Below are 12,010 nucleotides of genomic sequence, written 5' to 3'. Positions count from 1 at the left end.
ATTATTACCGTATGTAAGTATCTTATTAGGATTACCAGTTCTACGAACTGGTAATGGAATTTATAGCTGACGTCAGGTTTTCTGTTGGCGATTGTAAAATTATCATACCTTTAGACGTAGTTAGGATTATCTGCAATACACATCAATTCCGACAGCTCCTGCTGCCTAACTCGAAATCTTTAATAGTTCGAAAACTCAATAACTCGATTTTTTTTGCCTCTCCCTTGGAGTTGAAGTTATAGAGGTTCTACTATCATTTTATACCAAGCTCTTCAAATCTATCAGAAGACTATTTTTTTTATGAGCATGACATTAAAATGAAAATAACTAGAAAACAATGCGGAATTCGAAAAAACTTTATTTGGTATAACTTCTAGGGAATAAAATTGTCTACAAAAAAGGTCCTACGATATATTGTAATAGGTCTGATAGTTTCGCCGGAAAAGTAAGAATCACTCAAAATTTAATATGAATTCGACTTCAACCTCAAATAAATTTTGAACAAATAGATTCCACAAAAAATGATAAGAATCTTTTTTTGTAGAGCATTCAATTCCCTACAAAAATATATCTGCCAATTATTCCTATGACGCATCGTTCGCTACTTATAAAAATCAGAAGACATAAAACAAGTTTTTCCCATGTTATTCTTATGGGAAATAGAAAAGTGCAATGCGGACAATGTTAATGTTAATAATAAGAACTCTAATTTTTACAGGCGTCTTTTTTTATCTAAACGAAACTTTTGAACCTGTTTGGAAGGAAAAAAAAAATTTGTTTGTTTTTTGAATCACCCTAATATATATATATATATTAGGGTGCTCCGTTTAAAACGAAAAATTTTTTTTTTTCGTTCCCCATCAAAAATCTTGTTCTACATGTAAAAATAAAAATTCAGTGAAATTTTGAGCTCTTAATAACAATTTTAAGAACTGGAACAACGTCGTTGAAGTTTTCCCATGCTAAAAGCATGTAAATTTTGATTCTTTTCTTTTTATCGAATAAAACTCAAAAAATATCGAAAAAAAAAAATCTTCGTTTCAAACGGAGCACCCTAATGTATATATATATATATATATATATATATATATATATATATATATATATATATATATATATATATATATATATATGTAAATTTTTTAACGAATAGTATTTTTGAACTCTACTCAACTAATTTTTAAAAAATCTACCTAAAAAAAAAACGATTCCTTGATGAAAAAAATGATTGTTGATGAGAAACGACGTTCTGTAGGACGGCGACGGAGGTTGTGTTTTGGGCCTGCTCAGTTATTGGAACAACCCCACTAATATTGTGAGAATAAGTACTAGCGTTGCCGTTCACACTAGTAGTAACAATATTATGATTATTAATTTGTTGACTTTGGGTGCTTAACGTGCTGTTATGTACATCATGCGTCTGTAAGAAAGCAGCGAGTTCCTCTATTGCGCTGGTGCTCGGTATCGACGCACCCGATGTAATAGGAAAATGTAAAAGATTCTCAGGATTGTGAGCCAAGTTGACCGAAGGAGGTAGTTGTGAAATCGGCGTTCTCTGTGACGTCATCGTTTGACAGAAGAGTTCTCTTACTTGATTTTAATTCAAAAATATATTCTTTGCAGAAGTAATAGTTTATCAAAATTTTATTATTGATACTTTTAATTAATCTGAGCTGATTAAAATTTTATCGGATTATGAATAGATTTATTTTGTCAAGAATTGTCACAATGAAATTTTATTTCAAAGCTGTTGAGATTTATTTATTTATTAAATGTAGCAAATTAATATTTTATTTTGGCAATTAGGATTCTTGATGACTAATAAATTTTTATTTATTACTGCAAAGATTTTATTTGTTGATTGTTTACGTTTTTAATTTGTTATTGGTAAGAGTTTTGTCGAGCAAAAGATATTGTATGTTAAGCCGGAAACGAGTATAATAATCTTTTGTATATTACAAAGAACGTTATAAATTTATTGACTACACTTAGAAGATATCCGAACAAAAGTTTTATTTGAAAATTTTATTTTGTATTTATTTTGCGTTGTTCTTGTCAAATAAACTGTTATGAAATAAATGCTAGCTTCTAGTATTACAGGGCGCGTGATTAGTATAATCTCAAGGTCAAATAATATTTTTATAGGAACGAATTAGCACACAAAATGACAAATATTGTTTAATACAAATTATAATAAATAAAAGAAATTTTAAAATAATTAACTATTTTATGAAATTAGATGCTGGTAATGAATGATAAAATGTAATGGAATGATGAATGTAGGAAAGTATTTTTTTTCTGATACTGGTAAGAAATTTAATTTAAAATTGTGACTAGAAATTCGGTAAAAATTTTGGGTAAAGCCGTGAGAAAAATTAATAAAATTTTTCGTTGCCGGTTTGAACTACTGCAAAATCCCTGTTCGAGCGCCAGTTGAGACAAATCGCTTTTCGTCTTCGCGATTTTTACCAGCAGCCACCAGAATTCGCGGGTTGAACCCTGGCTTAGGCTGGCCTCTAACAAATTTTATTTTATGCTCGACAGAGCAGTGGGCTGGGGTTCTTGCAAAGCAAAGACCCGCACTTATTCAAACTCGGCAACGTATGAGAAAACTTATCAACTTACCTCACGGCTTATAAAATTATGGACTATTCTTATTGATGGTCGAATTACTATTTGTAATTTAATTAATATTTATTTTATCAGACTATTCGATAAGCTTACCAGTAAAATAGGAAATAAATAGGATGAACAGATAAAAGATACAGTGAATGATTAACAAGTGCAATGATTGTTTATTGCCAATTATAATAATAAAAATTACTTACAAGAAAGTGCAAGCGCTGGATGTAATGTAGATAGATACGTGGCACAGTATAATTTTATATCGCGAATATATCGCCGGTAACGTACAGTAATATTTAATGGAACTGACTTTGTTTATAATAATCAGTAAACTTGGACAGTAAAGTATATCGCAAGAGAATTGCTATTAATACAACTATAACGCAAGTTAATTTCCCGATTTACAAAGTAGTTATTCGTATTAACAAAGTCGCAAATAAATTGCTAGTCTATGACAGTAAAACTAAATTATACGTCTTATCGCTAATTGATCCAGGATCGAAGTGAAGTTCAATCACCGTAGGGTCTTAGGGCTGAGTTTTTGGGCTCGCTCCCCACTTCCCCTCACGGTCATGCGTTGAGGTGATAATTAGTCATGTGACCATGGCACTATGACTCTAGCTTTAGGTGGTTTCAGACGGCAACGAGACGGGGAAAAATGGGAACCGCAAGGCTGAGAGAGAAGATGACAATTCACATTGTCTCAATATATATATATATATATATATATATATATATATATATATATATATATATATATGTAGCGTTGCTACTAGGTAACGCGATCGATAAAATTCGACAGTTTCCGTCGAACATCGATTATTTCATTTTATCCATCTCTACCACATTGGTGGGGACAATTAGTAATAGACCGTGGGATTGTACACACGCATCCAGGCTTTTTACTTTACTGTATACTTACAATCACTGCGTTATTTTCCGTTTATTTAAATAAAACATTTGTTTAAATTAATTAGTTGGTTTTAATAATTTATATTATCACCTCAACCACTAAATTGGTGACCCCGACGTGATCTCTTTTTTAAGGGAAGCGTCGAACACGTGTATTACACAGTGTGCAAAATTTTCGCGAGTTCTCGTGTTGTTTTCCCGCGAATATTTTGTCGCGTTGCCGTTTAATCGGCGAGACCGTGATTTTGTACTCACAGTTATTTTTGTGTGAATTTATTTTTGAATTAATTAGTGCAGTGATTTTTGTTATCATTGTGCAGTTTTTTTTTATTCTTTTATCACCGCTGGTGCATTGCTGGGCATCTTATGGACGTTATGCCGCATCAGTGTTGATTCGAGGGACCTTTAGTGCGAATCGAATAGTGGTAAAAGTTTTCGCGAGCTGTGATAAAAAAATTGTAATTAATTTTTCGTGCAGTGTCGCGTATAATTTTCTTTCCGTTGCCGAAAATACCATCGAGGATTAGGCCGATTTGCCGGCTGTACATTCCTGAGCCGTGCGTCATCGATAATCTTCGGTAGCACAATACCGAATTAAAGACATTTTCAGTAGGTGATGTCAGACTCGAAAATCGACGGCGACGAGAAAATAAAATCCGAGTCATCTGACGAAGACACATTTAAATCTAATTTATCGGGATCATCGTCGTTCACGTCAGTTAAATTAAATATGGCCGTGAACATCAAAGCACCCCAGTTCAGTACGGAGAATCCGAAACTGTGGTTTGCGCAGGTTGAGGCGCAGTTCGCAACATATCAGGTAGCAACAGAACGCGCCAAATTTGACCTGGTGATACCGCTGCTTGAAACCCGCATCGCTGCTGAAGTACAAGAAACCATCATCAATCCTCCAGCAAACACGCCGTACAGCGATTTAAAAGCCGCTTTAATAAAATGCTTCACGAGATCCGAAGAAGCACGGATTTCTCAGCTCCTCGACAGAGAGAGACTTGGCGACCGAACTCCTTCGCAACATCTACGTCATCTGCGTACACTAGTTCCCGGCATTGATGACGCTATCATTAAAGCACGTTGGTTTTCGCACATGCCTAATGAGATTCAAGTATGTCTTGAAGCAATCAGCGACTCAACGCTTGATAAGCTCGCCGAGTCAGCTGACCGTATGGTTGAGCGGATATCGCTCAAACCTCAAGTTGCCGCTGCTACAGCAAATCAACCATCAACCACCGAGCACGGCGAGATTGCTGCACTGCGCAGAGAAATTGCGCAACTCACGAATCAAGTGAAAAACTTGACAGTTAAACGTGGCAGATCCAGAAGTCGATCACGATCACGATCACGTGTGTCGAAGAAATTTGATCTCTGCTGGTACCATTACAAGCACGGTAAAAATGCCCGATCGTGCATTCCCGGCTGCAAATGGCAGGGAAACTCAAACGAGAATCAGTAGAGGCGGCTAATGATTCTCAATCGATTTCTCGCCGCCTGTTTATCCGAGATCGAACTACAGGAACGGAATATCTTGTCGATTCCGGCTCCGATTTATCTGTCTTTCCACGTGGCTGGCTGAAATCAAATAGTACACCCATAGGTTATCAACTGTATGCCGCAAACGGCTCGATAATTCAAACCTATGGTCTAAAATCTATTAAATTGAACCTTAGACTTCGCCGTGACTTCTCATGGAATTTTATCATTGCTGACGTCACTAAACCGATTATAGGTGCAGACTTCCTAAGTCATTACGACTTACTAGTCGACCTAAAGCGAAAATGCCTTCGTGATGGCGTCACTGGTTTATTGACACCCGGAAATTCTCACACGACATCGGCAGAAACAAATATTAAAGCAGTCGATGGCAATTCTGCATATATGGAATTATTAAGAGAATTTTCCGATATTACACGACCTGACGCTACTCAGCGTCAAACTAAAAAACATTCAACCGTTCATCATATACGAACGTCACCTGGCCCGCCAGTTTCGTGCAAAGCAAGACGTCTGGCTCCAGATAAGTTGAAAATCGCACAAGCAGAGTTCCGTAAAATGATCGAGGAAGGTATTTGCAGACCATCCAACAGCGCCTGGGCTTCACCACTTCACTTAGCGCAGAAGAAGTCCGGAGAATGGAGGCCTTGCGGTGATTACCGTCCACTCAACGATCGAACCTTAATCGATAAATACTCGTTACGTTATCTTGACGACTTTGCCGCACTTTTGCACGGTAAAAGTATATTTTCAGTCGTCGATTTTGCAAAGGCATTTTTGCAAATACCCGTCGCCCCGGAGGACATGCCGAAAACGGCGATCATCACACCGTTCGGGTTATTCGAGTTCAAATTTATGACGTTTGGGCTTAAAAACGCAGCTCAAACGTTTCAACGATTCATTGACGAGGTCACTCGTGACCTTGAATTCGTCTTTCCTTATGTTGACGATATTTTAATCGCATCCAACGACGAAAAGCAGCACATGGAGCACCTAAAAACATTATTCGAGCGTCTCCGTGAATACGGACTGGTAATTAACGTACCAAAATGCCAGTTTGGTCTACCGGAAGTAAAATTTCTCGGCCATCTCATCACCAAAGATGGAACCAAGCCGTTACCGGAGAAAGTAGAGGCTATTGCCAATTTTGAGCCTCCTACCACCGTAAAAGCTCTTCGTCGATTTCTCGGCACAGTGAATTTCTACAGAAAGTTCATCAAGAACGCTGCAGAAATTCTAGCACCACTTAATAAAATTTTGGAAGGACCCAAAGTCAAAGGCTCTCATCCAGTCAACTGGACAACTGAACTTCAAGAGTCTTTTAAGTCAGCTAAACGAGCTCTCGCGGATGCTACATTGTTGGTTCACCCTAAAATCGATGCTGACTGGGCAATATTCACCGATGCATCCGAAATCGGTATTGGAGCCGTTCTACAGCAAAAAGTGGATAACAACTGGCAACCACTGGCATTTTTCAGTCGAAAAGTGTCTCCGTCGATTCAAAAATTGTCGACATACGACCGCGAGTTGAACGCCATCTACGAGGCTGTAAAATACTTTCGGCATATTTTCGAAGGCCGGCATGTTACAATCTACACCGATCACAAGCCGCTTCAGCACGCTTACAAACAGCGCACCGAAAGAGCATCGCCTTGGCAATTTCGTCGACTCGATTTTATCGGTCAATTTACCACCGATATTCGACATGTGTCGGGTACCGACAATATTGTCGCTGACACATTGTCACGCGTCGAAGCAGTATCTATTGCTATAACATCGCAAGAACTTGCCGACGCTCAACAAACCGACAATGAACTCCAGCAGTTGTTACGTCAAACAACTGCTTTAAATTTAAAAACGATACAACTCGATAATGGACCTGCACTGTATTGTGACACTGCGTCAGGTACAGTGCGTTCATATGTTCCAGAGCCGCTGAGAAAGAAGGTGTTTAATTCACTGCACTCGCTAGCTCATCCCGGAATTAAAGGATCACTTAAACTTGTCTCCAAACGATACGTCTGGCCGTCGATTAATAAAGATTGCCGTGAATGGGCGAAATCCTGCATCGATTGCCAGAAGAATAAAATTCAGAGACACGTGTCATCGCCGATCGCCAGTTTTGAACCTCCAACTGAACGATTCGAGCACATACACATCGATCTAGTGTCTTTAAAAACATCAAGAGGCTTTAATCAGTGCTTAACGATCATCGACCGATTCACGAGATTTCCTGAGGCTGTCCCGTTATCCAATGGAACCGCAGAGGCGATAGCACATGCACTATCGCTGCACTGGATTTCACGCCACGGAGTACCGAAACGCATAACTTCGGACCAAGGTCCACAATTCGAATCGTCGTTATTCCAATCGTTGATGAAAATGTACGGAATAAAACACCTACATACTACGCCGTATCATCCGCAAGCTAACGGTCTAGTCGAACGTTTACATCGTCAATTAAAGTCAGCACTCTTGTGTCATCAAGAGTCATGGTATGACGCATTACCAGCCGTTTTGCTCGGCTTACGCGCTGCTTGGAAAGACGACATACAGACGACACCGGCTGAATTAGTATACGGTGAGCCAATTCGTTTACCTGGCGAGTTACTCACTCCCAGTAACAAAACTACACCTCACGATATCATTAACACATTAAAACGTCATTTTAATTCATTGGCACCGGCCGAAATGTCGCGTCACGGCAAGCATTCTGTTTTCTGTTTCAGGAACCTTAGTACTTGCAGCCACGTACTGGTACGGAATGACCAGATTGGACCATCTTTCTCGCCGCCGTACGAGGGTCCATATCGTGTAATAACCCGACACGATAAATACTTCATCGTTGATTTTCGTGGACGACAAATCGCCATTTCTGTGGACAGATTAAAGCCGGTCTACGAGGCAAATTCAGTCGACACGACGACGATGATAACAAACTCCCAGCCGATTAACACAGCAACCGAGACCGTAAAACGCCGAGTCCGGTTTAATATTTAAAAATTTACACGATTTAATTTTTTTTATATAAAAGTTTTTTTTTTCTACAAAGTAATAATTCACCACTTTATTATACTCATTCATATAATTATTTATTTATTCATGTCATTTGTAAATATTCCATTACTTCAATCTATCGTGTATTAAAATTAAAAAAAAAAAAAAAAAAAAAAAAAAAAAAAACAAAGGGAGTTCTGTAGCGTTGCTACTAGGTGACGCGATCGATAAAATTCGACAGTTTCCGTCGAACATCGATTATTTCATTTTATCCATCTCTACCACATTGGTGGGGACAATTAGTAATAGACCGTGGGATTGTACACACGCATCCAGGCTTTTTACTTTACTGTATACTTACAATCACTGCGTTATTTTCCGTTTATTTAAATAAAACATTTGTTTAAATTAATTAGTTGGTTTTAATAATTTATATTATCACCTCAACCACTAAATATATATATATATATATATATATATATATATACATATATAAATTTTTAAACGAATGGTATTTTTGAACTCCACTCAACTAATTATGATAGTTTATGACAAAATCCCTTGAAAAATCGACCATGAGGACAAATACAATAGTTAGATTTTTAAAAATATCTACCTAAAAAAAAATTATTTAACATACATTATTTTAATTTTTAATTTTTTTGGTAGTTCAAAAATTAATAATTAATGAAATCAAAATATTGTACAAACTTTCATACTGTCATCTTGTTGAGTATGTTTATAATAACGGCTCCAAGAAACAAAAAATTTATAGATTAATCATTTAAACTTTTATGCCGCCTTTTATGACAACACAAACCTATAAAAAAAATGTTGATTAACAATTGAATAACTTTTTGAAAAATGGTGATGCAACTTTTATTACCACGAAATCATATTCTTTGAAGTGTCTCGATGACACCAGAATGTTTTAAAATTTTTTAATTGATATTTAATTTTAAAAAAAAATTATTTTAAAACTACGCTCACTAGAGTGGTGGCGCGCGCATGCCGAAACTGCTGCGCAAAAGCTAATTTTCAACGTTAAATTAAAATTTTAAATATTGGAGCTACAATTCGGGGAGTCGAGAACTTTTTTACTAATATTTTCTGCTTCTTCAGAAACTTTTCTAATATTTGAGCTATCACTTATACTTTTTGAGATTTTGTCAAAAAGCTGGACAGCTAGTTTTTTTAACGGTTTTTTGTTCATAACAATTGTAATTTTATTATTCCAAAAAAAAATCCAAACAACGTCTTTTTCTAGACGCCATTCCAGATCGTTTAAGCCATCAACTATATTTTTAGGAGACCTGTAACTATTTTTCGCAGGAACTCAACTTCTCGACTAGACTAAAATAGAATAAAAATACATTATTTAGGTATTTTCATTGATTCGTTTATTTACCATTTGATATGGTAGTAATCTTTTTCTTAGACTAGTAAGCCTTTAATTCTGTGACTATTTAGACAGTCGATCTGAAGGAGTAAACTCCAATCGTGCGTCGGAGCTGACACACACACTTTTTTTTTTCGATACGATCATTTTTCACAAAAATAGAGCCTTCCAAAAATCACTAAAAAATTTATAACATTTTCTTGTTCCTTTTAGTTTTTGGATAAGTGTATATGGACTAATTTAAGAATCTAAACAGCTTTAAAACGCTATAAGCCGCCTCGAACGCTGTCTTAACTATTGTTACGTTTCCGTAAATTTCACTGATTGAATAAATATAATTTATTTAATTATCATTTGTAAATAACAATCTCTAAGCCGTTTGACCGAAAATATCGCTGATAAGCACTTTTAGAACGTCAACGCCGTCCATCCGTGGACAAAACAAAGTGTCCACGTAAACGAGAATTGGACTGCCTCGACGTTCCCATGTGGAACCGTAGATGCAAAACTGTATTAATTTTTAATATATAACTGTGCAGTAACAAAGGGAAATTCAGTTAGTTGGAGGACTCAGCAAAGACTAGTACTTTGCTGAATCCGAATCTATCAGCTAGCTTTTGCACTCCATTAATTATAAAATATACCTAAGATTAATTTAAAATTTATCGAACCTTATTTGAGGGTCCCAATTGGCACCCCAATATTTCTACCTACACTTTGACCTACCCATAGCCCTATTAATACCCAGTGGCAAGCGTTTACTAGCAGTTCCACCCTGTCCTATAACCCCCCCTAGTCGAAATATTAGACGTAAATTGAACGTTCTTAACGTTTTAAACGAAAATTGAACGTTTTTAACGTTTTGAACGTAGATTGGAGTGTCATAAGTTGAAAACATATTTATCATAAAACTAAAACCTATTAATACTTCCAATAAAAAAACGTAAGCATACCAAAAAATTTTCTTCATCGATTTTGTACTCCTGGATTATAATCACGTCAATTCCCTAAAATTTTGTCGTCCGCTTTTCTGGCTCTTAAATAAAGAATTCGTATTTTGAAAAAAAATTTTTTTTCATTTTCATACTTCTATCTTTTTCACTATATATCTATATCTGGTCATATATTATGATATCAAGGTGATGAAAATTGTGATTACAAATATTGAAATAAAGTAATTGATGTTATCATTAAACTAAAATCATAACTCATGAAATTACCAATTTTTTATGAACCAAAATACAAAAAAATTGTTTAATTTACTTTCAAAACGTTAAAGACGTTCAATTTACGTTTAAAACGTTAAGAACGTTCAAATTACGTTCAAAACGTTAAGAATGTTCAACTTACATCTAATATTTCGACTCGGGGCCTAAGCGCTCAACAGCAGTTCGGGTTTTCTGTCGATTTTCCTACTATTCACTTGCTACTATAATTATAATTATATGGAAGATTAAGGCAGTTATGGCATCGAGATTTAATTTAAATCGCAACATTAATAATTAATAAAATAATCGATGACCAGGACCTACCGGGTCTATCGACACTCCAATGAAGCCAAACCTGGACATTATAAATATTTACAAATATTTTAATTGATCTGGAGTAATACCCCAGAATGTAACACTATCAAAATCAGTTGATAAGTTTGACGGATATCGACGAAAAAAAATGTAAAAAGTGATAATTTATTTCGTTTCTCTTTGGATAACGCATGTTGTAATTCCTCATATAGTTCAAAACTCATACCGGCGATTTAGCTTCATAGTATCTGATGATTTTTCCATAAATTATTGCAATCAGTTCGTTAGCTTCTAAAGGGAGTAAGGTTTATTTGATACAAATAAAGCATATTTTCGATAATTTTGTTTGACGGCACAGTTAATATGTATTCATTTCTATAATTGCTACGTAATAGAATAACATTTGAAGCATATTTTATAAAATTTCTATTAATATTGATAAAGAAATCAGCCATTTACATCTAGAAAAAAAAATCCAAAAACATTTTATTACTTTACGACGGAGAACCTCTCCTTCAGGAAATGAATCTGTCACTCGAGCGACCTGGATTTTCGGGCACCACTAGAAGTATCTATCTTAGCCTCCAAGTACCAGAAACGACTAGTTTCCAGACATGGATCGTAGGATAAAATTCATTTGCTACAGTCACCATAAAATTGAATGAATTAGATTAACGAGTAATGTATTAGGAAATAATTATCACATCCTTCACACACATTCTTTTCATAATTCAACTATAAAATATGTTATAAATAACACACGCCCTCCTACACTATTAATTACTAATTATGGAGTATATCATACTGTAACGGGCTGAATTAGATCTCCCGGTTAAATAACAGTTATCGCTTATTATGTGAGCTGTCGATAAAAACTATAACTACCCCAGGGATATCCGGGGTAGAGTGTAACTTGTCCGCGGGAGTAGAAATCGGCGGGGCTCGCTCCTCAGTCCTACTTAGTAATAAGTTGGGGTGGCCAGTTTTTCGGACAGAATCGGTACCACCGGGCCGTCGCCTAGACGCAGACTCGCTGATAGATAAT

Source organism: Microplitis mediator, chromosome 3 (assembly GCF_029852145.1).
Source record: "Microplitis mediator isolate UGA2020A chromosome 3, iyMicMedi2.1, whole genome shotgun sequence".
NCBI lineage: Eukaryota > Metazoa > Arthropoda > Insecta > Hymenoptera > Braconidae > Microplitis > Microplitis mediator.
The sequence above is the reverse complement of the archived record's forward strand: the minus strand, read 5'-3'. Positions refer to the sequence as shown.